The following is a 15270-nucleotide window of genomic DNA, read 5'->3' as shown; positions in this document are numbered from 1 at the left end:
TAACCCTCAAAATGTCATAATATATATTATCATTAGACAATATATCCATTTCTGATGCCAATCTAAACACACACACACACACACACACACACACACACACACACACACACACACACACACACACACACACACACACACCTGTCACCATCTTATTTGCATATCTTATCCTTCTGACCTGGTAATTCTCCATCTCCACTGAAGTATTCCATGAAGATATCCCTCACTCTTTCTGCTTCTTCACACCATCTTCTGTTGTGGCCTCTCTCGAGTTCTGCAATCGGCAAAACTTCCTGCATTCTCACTTCATCATCTAGCACAATATAAGGTGCCTCATGCCTCATGTTGTTGGTATTACGACGTAAAAAGTTATGTAGAACACAGGAGGCAATCACGACAGAATCAATATTTTCAGGTTTGAGATTTATCGGAGAATCAAAGATGCGAAATTTTGAACACAAAATGCCAAATGTATTTTCAACAACACGTCGAGCACGAGACAACCGCTTGTTGAAAAATGTTCTTTCCTCGTTTAGTTTTCTTTGGGTGTATGGCTTGAGAAAATTTTCTCTAAGTGCAGAAGCCTCGTCCCTAACAAAGACATGGTAATGGTGTAGGAAAGGGAAGAACATCATCAGCAGGTGGTATTTGTAAGGAATTATTGTTTAACCTCTCACCAAACTTAGTATTTTCAATCACTCCTCCATCTGATATTCTTCCATTGGTTCCAAAGTCACACATTATAAATTCATATTTTGCATTAACCACTGCCAGAAGAACTAAACTATGAAATTCCTTATAATTGAAGAAAAAGGATACAGCATCATGGGGAGGAGTGATTTTAACATGCTTGCCATCCACTGCACTGAGACAATGAGGAAAATGCCACAGCTGCAAGTAGTCCTTTGCTATGTTGAGCCATTCCTCTTCTGACTCAGGGAACTGAGGAGAAAAAAGTATCATAATTAGATAGATTCTAGTAATGAAATTATACTACAATAACAGTGAAATTACAACACTATAGGAAGTAAAACAAAGGAACGAACTGCAATACGTTTTCCTATGTAGAGTCGGGTGGGGTGATTTAAGACAGGATAACACTTAATTCATTGCTGCACAAAAAATTACAACATAACTAATTCATATTGGAGGACAGGTATAACCACATCATTCCTCAATACCACAGGTTCTACATACAGCAGTAGGCATTTAAATACTTTTGAACCACACCCAACAGGGAGGAGTGAGTTTAAAGTCCATTGTTGGCAGTTTAAACCACATTTTAAAACAATCAATAAAACCATTATATTAAACCTATCAATAAAATCATGACTTAAACCAATCAATAAAACTATGATTTAAGTCAATCAATAAAAACTTTTTTTTTTGTGAGTATCTTTGTTAGTTTCATCAGTATAGAAGTTCAACATAAAGACGGAAAACACAATCATGATAATTTTTCTATACACTATTTACTATGTTACTGTAATAAAGTAGGTTCAGTATACATCATGCTATAGACTCGCTTTAACATGAGCATATGGTATAACTATGGGATATAGCCAGGAAAACTCTCTCTCTCTCTCTGAACTGCTCTTTCTCGCTGGTGCAAACAACGGGCTGTACAAGCTCTGCAGATTTTGCTGATTTTCTCAAGTCCTAGCAAGCTGCCGCCTTCCAATCCGTGCCCTGAGCTAGAGTAAGACCCAGTCGTCCTCACAGTGTCTTAGAATGGCTGAGTGTTTTTGGACTTAGTCTGTTGCTCAGTTTAAAAATTCGGGCACCTGGCACAAGCCCCCCCGCCCGGCGTCCCTCAGGTCTGCGCATGCGCAGTGGGAGGCGTGTGGCGCCATGGATACGTCACTCCCCCTGTGAGGTCACTCCTGTGACGCCTCTTACTCGGGCGCCATGGAGTACTCAGGACCACCAGGCTCGATCGGTGATGTGCTGGATGATCTTTACATGAGTGACGACGAGGAACACACCGAGGATCACTGGCCTCCTCTCTCACCCTTTGGTCAACATGGATCTGATCCTGTGGGGCCTTCTCTAGGGATGGGCATGTGCCGTTAATTTGAGTACCAGTAGTACCGGTACCGAAAACTCAGGTACCGTTAGTACCGGTACCGGTACCCGAAGGAGTATTTTTGTCATCTTAATGACTTCTGATGAAAATCCCAAATAAATTTCCTGTAAATAAACTCTCTCTCTCTCTCTCTCTCTCTCTCTCTCTCTCTCTCTCTCTCTCTCTCTCTCTCTCTCTCTCTCTGAATGAAGTGAATATTTTTTTTTTATAAAAAAAATAGCATGTATAGTTATTATGGATGTACTCGATCATAGTCTAATAACAATAACAATATTTATTAGCAACCTAAAAAAGAAAAAGAATCGAACATCAAGAATTATCCAGTAACTCCAATAAATAAATAAAATAATAAAATAATGGAAACGGGAGCTGTGATGGAAACGAAGAGCAGGGCAAAATGGTGGGAACTTGGGGAGACGGTCAGCGAGGCAGTGACTCACCGTGATACCACATGGAGGCGGGCGAGCGCCGAGCGTCACTTAAGATCCAAACGGTTCCGGTACTAGCGGCAATGCTCAGTGCCGAGTGATCATGACGCTTCCCGGCACCCGAGTGATCATGAGGCTTCGCGGCACCCGGTTCCGCTACCTGGTGCCGCGAAGCCTCATGATCACTCGGGTGCCGGGAAGCGTCATGATCACTCGGTACTGAGCATTCCCGCTAGTACCGGTACCGTTTGGATCATAGTGACGCTCGGCGCTCGCCCGCCTCCATGTGGTATCACGCGGTATGGACCCTGTGTGGAGACGCCGAGTCAGTGCCTAGCTGACCGTCTCCCCAAGTTCCCACCATTTTGTCCTGCTTTCCGTTTCCATCGCAGCTCCCGTTTCCATTATTTTATTATTTTATTTATTTATTGGAGTTACTGGATAATTATTGATGTCCGATTCTTTTTCTTTTTTAGGTTGCTAATAAATTTAGTTATTGTTATTAGACTATGATCAATACTATATCTGAGATATCCACTCACTGAGTGGTGATCTCTCTCTCTCTCTCTCTCTCTCTCTCTCTCTCTCTCTCTCTCTCTCTCTCTCTCTCTCTCTCTCTCTCTCTCTCTCTCTCTCTCTCTCTTAATGAAGTGGATATTTATTTTTTCGATAAAAAAATAGCATGTATAGTTATTATGGATGTACTCGATCATAGTCTAATAACAATAACAATATTTATTAGCAACCTAAAAAAAATCGGACATGAAGAATTATCAATAAATCCAATAAATAAATCCGAGCAATCTGGTACCGGTATCGTACCGTTTAGCTGGTACCGTTAATACCGGTACCGGTACCGGTACCTGCCCACCCCTAGCCTTCTCATCGTCCTCAGGCCTCCGCCCATAAACGTCCCGTGGAGCATGGCTCCGAAACCGGTAGTGAACCATCGTCGCCTGCTGCCAAAACATCACAGCGCGGCGATGCTCCTGCTCAACTTTTGAAATCTGACCACCCCCTACCTCGCCCTCTTCCTCGGACTGCTCCTTCAGTGCCCCTTCAGTGCCCGTACCTGCTGCTCCGGCCTTCGCTCCCTGGGACGAGTACGTTAAGCTGGCCTTTAAGGAAAACCCGAACTGTGACGTGAAGCTTCGCTGGCTGGCTGAAATTACCAAGGCTTTTCGTCTCGACCGGGAGCTGGCGGAGGTGAAGATGTCAGCTGTTACTTCTCGGTTCTTGTACATCTCGAGGCGCCGGGCGGACATCATTGAAAGGGTCAAGTGGGGCGAGTTCATGTCTTTATACCTCGACATTCAGGATTCAATCGATAGGCCCCGTAAAGTCCACACCTACCTCATAACTCGCTACCCTGTTGAAGCTGACCCCTCCCTTGCCAAGAAACTGCCAGGCGTGCATACTGCCCGTCGATTCCATCAGAACGGGAGTATCCTTAAACCTCCACCGTCTGTCGAATTCTCCTTCCATCCTTGCCTTCCTCCCTGTGAGCTGCGCAGGATGAAGGATGAACAGCCGTGATGCTACAAATGCTGGGGCGTCGGCTCTGCCCCGGACAAGTGTGCGTGGTGCGCTGCCGGCCATGCTAGCCGCTCCTGCCCATATAGCACCTGATCCACAACTGCCGCTGCTGGCTCCACCTCCGTGTCGGAATCCTCATTCCCGCCTGCGCCTGACGCCTCGCAATGGAAGTGCCCTAGGTGTCATATGCCGGGGGTTAACGTCTGGCATGGCTGCGCCAAGCGGTCCCCCCCGCCCCAGCTCAACGTGTTGCGCCGCCGCCACCACCACCACCATCACCTGCCACCTCGCCTTCCCCTCCCTGTCCCATTGCAGACTCTGCTGAAGTCGTTGCTCTTCGTCAGGCTGTCGCTGCTTTGGAATCACGCTGCACGGCTCTCTCGGCACGTTTTGATGCACTCTTTCAAGCACTCTTGCCAGCCTAGTTGAATCACACCAAGTTGTCATCGCCTCTGTCACAGTACTCACTGAGAAGCTTGATATTGTTGCCTCCCACCTTGAAAGGCTGGGTGACCTCCCGCCTCCTAGGACCACCCCGCCCGCTCTCCCCGACAGAGCAGCCACCCCACCCGTCCTCCTCTGGCTCCTACAAACATGAGGGTAAAGTTTGCTAATCCCATGCCGCTTCATGCTATATCATGGAATGCCTTCGGTATCAGACACTACTCTAAACTCGCTGCACTTAAGGCCTACGTCTACCGCCATCACCCACAGGTCATATTTATTCAAGCCGTCGGTGGTGCTCTACCTGAAACGGCTCCTCGCTCTCTGGCTACGTCTCGTACGTACACCACGCCAGGAATGGCCTCATTGCCTACATGCATTCCTCTATAACACAGAGGCTTCTCCGCTGTTCTACACGCTGACATAACCTTTCAGCTTTTGAGGTAACTGTGGAGATGCAAGCTCCGACTGTGCAATGTGTACTCTGCCCCAGGCGTGATAAATCTCCCAGCCATTCCGACACCTACAGACCGTGGAATGGTCTACATGGGGGATTTTAACGCTCGTCATCCTGCTCTTGGCGATGCTTCTTCCGTTCAAACCGCAGCGGCTTGCCTCTGCTCAACTACATCCGCCGTTACTACCTCACCCGCTGGGACACTGGTGGAGCCACACATGCCCGTGGGGGCACAGTGGACCACATCCTAACGTCTGGCCTTGTGGCGTCCCATATCAGCTGCCACTCCATTCGTATACACTCTTCTCCGACAATGTTGCCCTCAGTCTGCAGTACTCCTATCCGGCCCGCCCTCCACTACTTCACCACCGCACCCGCATTACAACCCCTTCAAAGTACTGCCCCACCTACATCTCGTACATCTCAAGCCTCCTTCCCACCTTTGCCTTCCTCTCACCTGACGACTTGTATAGTTCCCTGGTGACGGCCACACGTGACTTTTACAGCCGTTATGTTGTCAGGCCTCACATTCAACGTCGCCCTGTAGCCCATGTCTGGGCGTTGGATCATCGCACTGCCCAAGCGGAAAGGTCGGAGGCTAACGCTGGGCTCGCCTTTCAGAGACAACCCACACCGGATCGTCTACGTCAGTACCAGATGGCGAGAGACGACCTGACTGCCTTACAGAAGTGCGCCTACACCGAGTCATGGCAGAAATATACAGACAGCATCAATCATCAGGCTAGCGTCGGACCATGTGGCATTTAATAGACAGGACCATCAAGAAAAAAAGAAAAAAAAACACCAGCGCCTTCCACCACAGCCCACAGGAATATGCCCAGGACCTCATCAATACTTGGTCAGCACAGTCTCAAGTTTGTGATCTTCCTGTGCAGATTCAAGAGGCACTTTCCTCCCAACACAACGTTCGCAACCTCCGCCTGATGGCTGCACTGCTCAATTCGGATGAGGAGGATAAGATACCATTAACGGAGACTGAACTGCGACGTGCCCTTGCTGGTACAAACACCACTGCCCCGGCGATGACGGCATTACCAGGTGCTTCGTCTCCTTCAGAAAGTTCCTGGTAACCCTCTCTTAAAGCTCTTCAATCTTTGCTTCCTCCGAGGACACGTTCCCTCTGCTTGGACCTCTAGCATAATTGTGCCCATACCGAAGCCTGGAACCGATAAATTCAGGCCTATCTCCCTTACTTCCTGCTTTAGTAAGGTGCTTGGACGCATCCTTCTTGCCCGACTCATGCATCGCCTCAAGGATAAGCTCTCTCCTAGTCTGTATGGCTTCCTTCCACAACGAAGTACCCATCACTGCCTCGTAGAACTCTACGCCCGTCTCTCCCCCACCAGCGTGGTTGCCTTCCTTGATCTCAAAAGTGCCTTCGACATAGCCAACTGGGATAATATTCTTGACGAGCTGGTGGACTTCGGTGTAAGAGGAAGCCTTCTAAAGTGGATAAGGGGTTATCTTTGTTCTAGAACCTCGCGTGTTTTTTTTAGGGGTGCATGCAGCTCCAGCGAACGATTTGAGCATGGCACCCCACAGGGTGGTGTTCTAAGCCCTCTTCTTTTCAATGTCCTGATGCACCGTCTACTCTCTCTTCTTCCTGCTGTAGCGTGGAAAAGAGAAAATAAAAAATAATAAATAAATAATTAAAGCTACATCCCTTTTTATGACAACCACTATGGTGGTGATGGTATGTGGTAGCGTGGCAGTCGTCGAGCGCTGGTCCCGGATGTTAAGGCCTCAGGACAAGTGAACACTCGTTCCGAAGTTTGTGACCAGAAGGGCGTTACTTGTGTGGTTAATTATGGAAGGTGGGAGGATTTCCGTGGGAACCACTTTTTGAGACAGCATTAACCCGTCCGCTGCGGGCGACGACACAGTGTCGTCGGTAAACAAATACTCAAAACTGCGGGCGACGCACCGTTTGCGTCGGCAAATTAAAATATTCATAGAATATTCCCAATGCGTTCCCGAGCGCTCAAATTTTGACAGAGTCATCCCTGAAGGCTGCCTGTGCTTTGTGTATGTGGATGCCATCTGGCGAGGCCTATCTCGTGACTCACGCCGCGGGCCACGTGTCCAGTGTTGCCAGGTCAGCCAATTTCTTTTGCTCCGAGACGTTTTCGCTTATAGCACAAAACTTTACATATACAACAGGTACTTAGAACCCATTTTCCTTTGGTTTTGGACCACAAGGATTCCATTTCCGCAATAAAAAAAAATAGCTCAAACCCCGCCGCACTGGCGGTACATGTTTTAAAAAACTATGCCGCAGCGGACGGGTTAAGAAACTGGATGGTGATAATGTACTATGGGGGGGGGGGGATGTGTGTATGGTTCAGTAATCTCAAATGAGCAGCAAAACAGGCTCCAAATGATAACACTCAGCAAGGTTATATATAAATATGTATTTGGTTTTTTGCAAAGGCTAGCGGAGTACTAATAAAAATAAAAAAAATGAATGACTGACAGGCTGTAGGACTCTTATCTAGATAGATACCGGCACAAGGGAGATTTGGGGAATACACAGAATGCTTAGCTCTAGTTGCTGGATGCGGAGAAGGAGGAGCTGGCGTGAGTGTCGGGCTCGGCAGGGGACGTCCACGATGGGAATGGGCGGTCCTGATGCTGGACAGACGGGCGCCGCTTGATGTGGAGATGGAGCGGCTCGGGCGGTGTCAAGAGGCGGGCGCCCTTTGATGTAGGGAACAGCTTGGGGCAGTGGTATTTCGGCCCCCAGGACAGTCGAGGGGCAGGTTACCCCGCCATACAAGTTCCCATCCTGTAGTCCGTCTCACCCCGCAGGCCGTGGGTGTTTTTCAGGGGGCTGAGTGAGAGATGGACACCTCTCACTCAACTCCAACTCGCTGCCTTTCCTTGCTAGGGCTGCTGCTCGTCTCCTGACTAGCCCGCCTCACACAGAAGGCCGTGGGTGCACATGTGGTGTTCGTCTCCCAAGCTTCTGGCTTGCTGCAGTGGTGCTTGTCTCCTCTCTTCTCTCCCGCTTCTGGTGCTCTTCCTCCTCCTCCTCGCTTACTCATCAGCTTCTCCCCTCCATCACGTGATCTTTTAACCCCGCATTACTGACTCTCTCTCCCTTCCGGAACATTCTTTTACAATCAAACCCCTACCTATCTAACTAACTAGTTATTGGTTTCTTGGAGGGGTTCGAGGCTTTGAGATGAGGGATTTCAGTAACTCGTTCATATATTCGCTCATTCGCTCGCCGTGTTATCTTCTCATAACCTTTTACGCACTTACATTCCTCAGCCACCCATTCACTCTTTCACTCATTCACTCTCACTCACTCACGCTCCCACTCGCTCACACTTACTCACTCTGTCACTCACCGACTTACTCACATTCTCTCGTTCATTCATGCACTCACACTTACTCACTCTGTTACTCACTGACTTACTCACATTCTCGTTCACTCACATTCGGACCGTTACACTGCCATCCCCGGAACTACTAGCACCTGTTACGCGGACGACATCTGCATCCATTCGGCCTCTCCTCATGATCTTCAGCTATTTCTTCACGATTTATATGTGTCTACTACCGCCTGTGGGCTCATTATCTCCCCGGAAAAGAGCAGGATCTTCTCCTCCCGCAATATCAGCGTTCACCATGGGCGGGAATGCCATTCCTCACTGCACGCAGTAAACATACCTGGGCGCACCAGTCCGGATCACCCCAGCCATACCCGCTCGCCAACGGATCCATCCCATCGCGAAGGACCTCCTTGACCGTTTGCAGCCCCGCTTCTCCCCTATCAAGTGGCTTGCCACCAATGCCACGGGTGTCTCCATCCCGGTGCTGAGGACTCTTTACATCCTGTTCCTGTGGTCAGTCGTTGACTATCTGTCCCCTGCACTAAGTCATCTGCCCAGAAATGCACTAGGACCCCTTGAGGTATTCCAGAATCGAGTCATGCGGTTTATCCTGGGGTGTCCTCTCTCCACTCGCATAGTCAACATGCAGACGGAGCTCGACCTGCCTCCACTTGTAGATAGGATTTATACCAATGTGACGTATTTCTCGGTCAAGTGTCTTCGCTCTCCCCATCTTGCTCCACGTTTCTCTGCAGCCATCAGAACATCGCTCGATCCTGACGCACCCAGACTCCAACTTCGACCAGGTGGCCGCAGCCTCGTCAATGCTGTGTGTGACAACATTCGTGATCTGGCCATTAACGTCCCTGAGGAGGCAGCTGTTCCTGGCTTACCACCATATCGGGTCCCCCTCCCTGCTGTCACAGTTACACCGACCTCCAAAGACTCCCCTCTCCTCCTGCAGAAGCACTTGGCTCTGGAAACCATCGCCGCTGTGTCCACGTCAGTCCCCGCCGTCCATCACATCTACGTTGACAGTTCAGTGCAGGCAGACGGGAGTGCAGCGTGTGCCATGTTCTCCCCCACCATGGAGCCGCCTGTGGGGGATGAGTGGCTCGGCCGCAGGCTATCCGACTCATCGAGCTCCCCCTTCTGTGAATTTCTCGGCATTCTGGATGCAGTAACTCTCCTTGCTCGGCGAAGAGTGAATGGGGTTATAATCTGTGACTCCCAGTCTGCTTTCCATGCAATCTTAACTAGATTTTGACATGAATGAAGAATATATATGCACATATTAAATTTTAGGCAGTTGTTTTAATTCATCCCATAACTCACAACTGAGGTGACGAGCCAATGAAGGGCCTGCTTTAAATGTGAACTTTTAAAAATGATTGAAAATAAAGTACATGTTTAACATATTACACCCCAAATATCAAACTTTCAGATCAATAAATTAATTCATGAGAGCATAATGCGTAAATTACCGGTATATATTCTTTTGGCAGGAAAATTTACTGTGACTGAATATCAACACCCTATGGTTTTTGTTGATATGAGCCATTAATTGTCATATTTATGACATACCCAGGGGCATATAAGCTAGAGATTAGGGGGCCCGCGGGCTCACCCAAACACTTCTTGTAAATGAGGATGTTTACAAAGGGGTGCTCCCAAATGTACCACTTAGGGGCGCTCCTTTGTTGGGGGCTCTGGGGGCGCCTTCAACTACTTCACTTCCCCCCCCCCTCCAGCCCTCAGCTACGCCTCTGGGCCCCGTAGCTATAGGGATCTGAGGGCTTGGGGAGGCTTGGCTCCTTGTGGGACCTCCTCACACTTCTACAAAATTATTGAAGATGGCAACAATGGGGGCTCTCAACTTGATCATTTGGGGGGCCCCTTTTTGTGGGAGGCCTAGTGGCGCCTTCAAATTTGCCCCCCTCAGCACCCCTCCTTAGCAACACCACTGATTATACCCTTAATGTTACATATTTGTAGGCAGATACTAGCTTTGGCTACTGCTTGAGCTCTATACAAAATCAAAATACAGCCTCAAATGGTTTAAATGACCACCGTCTCAACTCACCATGCTGCAGTTTCTCAACCCACCGCACCGGGGTGCTGTGGCGCACCCGCCTCTTGTTTATCTATGAATTGAATACGTATCATTCCCATTAAAGCTCGATCGTATCATTCCTTTGCTATTATTAAATTTGGACCCTCCTTGATTTTGTTCGGGGGGACCCCTATAAATATGACGTTTTGTACAAAATGCTTTTATAGTTTTGGCAAGGAAGCGAAAAATGAGGATGTACCTCCTCCCATCCTGTCAGCTGTTGAGTGTCATAGGGTACGAAAAAGATACCTCCTCGCAGTGCAATCAGCTGATATAGTAAAAGTGTCAATGTGTGTTGTGTGGCGCGACTACTTCTACAATGTTCAGTTTTTAATTCTCTCTCTCTCCAGATAAATGACGGTGACGCACCATCATCCAGCAGGTCGTCTTCAGCCCAGAGTGAGGACCTGAGTGAGGACCAAGAAACAGCCACTCTAGGCCACGTACGGAAGCGGGTGACGAGTGAACCCAGTAGTGGAACAAAGCTGCAGAAGTTTTGTGTCATTGAAAAAAGATTGATAGATACTCGTCAAGAAGATGGATTTGATGCTTTTGGGAAAGTAGTTGCAAATAAACTCCGCACATTAAGCAATGAAACACGTTTACATGGAGAGAGACTTATTAATCAAATTCTTTTCAAAGCAGAAATGGGTACCTTGAGTTCTGCTATATATATATATATATATATATATATATATATATATATATATATATATATATATATATATATATATATATATATATATATATATATATATATATATATATATATATATATATATATATATATATATATATATATATATATATATATATATATATATATAACATTAGATATTCCAAGCTCTGTCCCTAGATTTACCTTATACTATCACTCACAGACATATACTAGTAATTCATTCTATATATAACTGTACGTAACTAAACTCTCTCTCTCTCTCTCTCTCTCTCTCTCTCTCTCTCTCTCTCTCTCTCTGACTGACTTTGATATGACGATTCTAAATATATAAATAAACAAATAATTTATATATATATATATATATATATATATATATATATATATATATATATATATATATATATATATATATATATATATATATATAATTATTATTTGTTTTTTTATATATTTAGAATCGTCATATCAAAGTCAGTCATAAAGTTTAATTGTTTTCAATTAATGAACCATTTTCATTTACTAAGTTATTCCTCGCTAACTGAAGAAGATTGATTTCCTTTACCTGAAATGAAGGGTGCAGTCATTCCTATCTGAAAGTCATAACTTAATTTATGAAGAAATTAATTGTGAAATATATATGAAAGAAAATAGATATGTACTTGCAGACATACATATGTATATATGTACGTATCAATATCGATCCATGTATACATAATTAATCCTATATATACTTCAAGAAAACTTAACGTATTCCGAAAAAAAAAAGAAACATTCATATCACTGTAGTTATAGTACGATAAATGGGTGTGGAAGCAACGAGAGAGAGAGAGAGAGAGAGAGAGAGAGAGAGAGAGAGAGAGAGAGAGAGAGAGAGAGAGAGAGAGAGAGAGAGAGAGAGAGAGTTTAGTTACGTACAGTTATATATTGAATGAATTACTAGTATATGTCTGTGATGGATAGGATAAGGTAAATCTTGGGACAGAGCTTGGAATATCTACAATGTATGTATATATATATATATATATATATATATATATATATATATATATATATATATATATATATATATATATATATATATATATATATATATATATATATATATATTTTATTATTTTTTTTTTTTTTAGGTTGTTGCCTATTGCGCCGGTAGGCATTTTTCCGGGGGGCGCTGATGGTCGGCCCGCGGCGTCTGCCAGGTGGGGCCTGTTGGTGGGCCCTGCCCGGTCTGGCGCAGGCGAGTGTTTATAGTGGCGCCATCTTGCATTGGCTCATGCTGCCCCGGAACTCGTTCTTGATTCGCTTGGACGGCTTCCTCCTAGAGCCCGGGTTGATGGGTGGTCTTCAGGACAGCATATGGGTAGTTTAAGCCACTCGGCGGTGACTGAAAATCTGAGTATATATATATATATATATATATATATATATATATATATATATATATATATATATATATATATATATATATATATATATATATATATATATAACACGTCGCTGAGCGGCTCCATGACGTTGTTGTTGTCGCTGCGGCTGTGGGGCTCAGAGTGATGGCTGCTGCCCGATATTCCGTGAGGCCGCTTCACAGCGTGTATGCTTCATCCGGCCGACGAGGCTCCGCCCACTTTCGGCCGCCGGACAGGCCGCATCGCATAGTGTGTCCGCCTTAGGGGGAAGTTTGCTCTGTGTTGGGTGTCAACTCTGAAGGAAGGTGAGGCTTACTGGCATCAGCAGACCTGGCTCACCAAGATGGGAAGGCTGAGGACAGTGCCGGGCGGGTTCACCGGGATATTGGGAATGCACACTCAATGCTTAACCAAGTATTACTGTTTTTGGCCTGCTTATAAGTGTTGGTGGCCGTAAGTCGCATATGCTGTAATTCGAGGATTATTGTATAAAGATGCATTCAGTATCCTGATTCTCTTGTACCCTAACAATTTACATTGTATTAAAAATAGGGATAAAATCTTGTCAGCAAACCAGTAGTTATAAAATATACCTCACCCACATGGCCAACACGTATGTAATGGCTATCTAAGTTGCCTTTGTTCATTCTTATGTATAATCATCATAAATAAATGTTTGTAAACTTTTGCTCTCCCTGTAACAAGCTGGCACAGTGGACCCCAAGGCCCGGCGAGGCTCATGAGTGTGCAAACCTTGTGTAACACGGAGCTTCTCTTCCAGGATGTGGGCAGGGTTTATGCCTGTTAGTCAGGTCACTGTTCCTCCGTGGACTTCCGCTGGGCTGAGGAGTGTGACATCCGGGAGGCTTGTGTCTTATGTCTGCAAGAGACAGGCGGTGGCTGGAGCACAAGGTGAGTGTGGGCGCCGCCCTGCAGTGTTCCCGGGAGTGTGGCAGCTATGGAACTCGTGAGTAATGTTTTCTTCTGATCATAAGCAATCATTTCACATTTAGTTTACAATACTTCTCCACAACTTCCTTTAATAAGGGAATGACTTTTAGGACACTTTCATACTAAAATAGTCACTCATTTATTCCTATAAGTTCTTTATCTTGACGACCTTGAACCCTGACTGACAGAGAAATCACTTGTTCTAAGAAACAAATGATTGTACTCATTGCCATTGTAAATGACGGGACAGCAGGGGCACCCATTGCCCTGGGCACTGTCCCAGTTGACTCATTGGAGCTCTCGTGCCCTGCTTTCTCTAGGAGTGCCATTGAAGGGGGAGACTTTGCTAAAAGAGTTTCTAGTTTTCCCTGTTCATAAACACCTGTTTTGCTACATTTACCCCCCTTCCCTCCCTCCCACCTCTGCTGCATGTAGTCTGTGCCACCCTCCCCTCCCTGTGGACCACACTTGTAGGCTCCTGTCTCTAAATGGGTGGGAGCCCATTATCCTTTGACACAGGGCCAGTGTGACATCCAGGTTACCACAGTGTGCCTTCCCCAGGTTTCCCCAGGTACCCATTTATCCACCAGCTCCAAAACAAGGATGAACAGTTGGGTTAGCTGTGTGCTGCCTACCTGGGCAGGGGTTCAAACCTCAGCCTCTGTATGTGCAGCTAGGCACGCCAGCCACTGCATCACAGAGGCACATAACTCATATAACTGCTCTTACATTACAGTTTAGGATATAAATATTTTCCTTTATCTAAAAAGTCCCTCCCTGCTGTGTTTACTTTCTTCCAGACATCTATACCCTCACACCTAACATTTTTCTCAGTGAAAATCCTCACGTCCTCTACAATGGAGAATCACCAGCGATCAAAAAAGCCTGAAGAGAACTTGGAGGCCCTGAAAGCTGCCATGACTGTAGAGGACAGAGAGTGTTTCAGCTCCAGCACCGCCGACATGGAAGCTGAACAACCTCCTCCCTGCCTCCATATTTCACTGATGATGAAAGAAAAAGGTTGTGATTTTGTGTCCTCATAAAGAATGTAAAACTAAATGTCCTGTGTTGGATGTGTTGCAAACTGGTCATCCTCTGTGCCCAGGTCAGGAGAATGCTACCCCACTCAGAAGACAGCCAGAAAGGAAAAAAGAAGAGATCATCACAGGAAACCCCACCCCTCTCAGGCCACAGACTCCATTGCTATTTTTTTTGTATTTTTCAGATGGACTCTTTGGCTTGAATAATGCATTCATATATTTCCAACAGCATTAATATTGTTGCATAGGCATGAGAACATATGCGTGTACGTGGAGCTTCACCTTATACAGCCCCAACCACCACCATTCTTCTAGCAGCGGAAGAGGTGACCCTGATGTGCACGCACTGAGCTGCGCTCCTTCAGTTACCCTTTGACTACACTGGAAGCAGGTGGGTGATGTGCAGCTGTCTCCTCGAGTACTCAGAGTGCATATGTATATGTGTGTGTGTGTGTGTGTGTGTGTGTGTGTGTGTGTGTGTGTGTGTGTGTGTGTGTGTGTGTGTGTGTGTGTGTGTGTGTGTGCTCATTGGCTCAATCTCTCTGTTCATATCTTCATTTTCTTGTGTGTGTGCGTTCATGTTGTTGCATACAGAGTGACATTTGGTTGCTTTGGCCAGGTGCGCGGCTGTCCTCCAGCAGTGGCGGAAGCAATGCCCGGCCTGGCCATCTCCTGCACCTAAAAAAATATCCCTTTGCTGTGTAGAGTGGCTGTACTGAGTACTTACTGGGGCGGCCTTCCTTTGCCTGTGTAGCCAACACCTTCCTATGACGT

At 46.2% G+C, this 15270-nt stretch overlaps 1 long non-coding RNA gene across 1 annotated transcript in view; it reads left to right on the top strand.

The window, feature by feature from the left end:
* The window catches only part of LOC126986624 (uncharacterized), a 34016-nt gene extending 19544 nt beyond the window's left edge, over positions 1–14472 (top strand). The window contains exons 2-3 of the long non-coding RNA XR_007739843.1: positions 13287–13417; positions 14291–14472. This is a non-coding gene — a long non-coding RNA (uncharacterized LOC126986624). The remainder of the gene's footprint in view (positions 1–13286; positions 13418–14290) is intronic.
* The last annotated feature ends 798 nt before the right edge of the window (positions 14473–15270 follow it).

The sequence above is a fragment of the Eriocheir sinensis genome, chromosome 6, assembly GCF_024679095.1.
Source record: "Eriocheir sinensis breed Jianghai 21 chromosome 6, ASM2467909v1, whole genome shotgun sequence".
NCBI lineage: Eukaryota > Metazoa > Arthropoda > Malacostraca > Decapoda > Varunidae > Eriocheir > Eriocheir sinensis.
The sequence above is the reverse complement of the archived record's forward strand: the minus strand, read 5'-3'. Positions and strand labels throughout refer to the sequence as shown.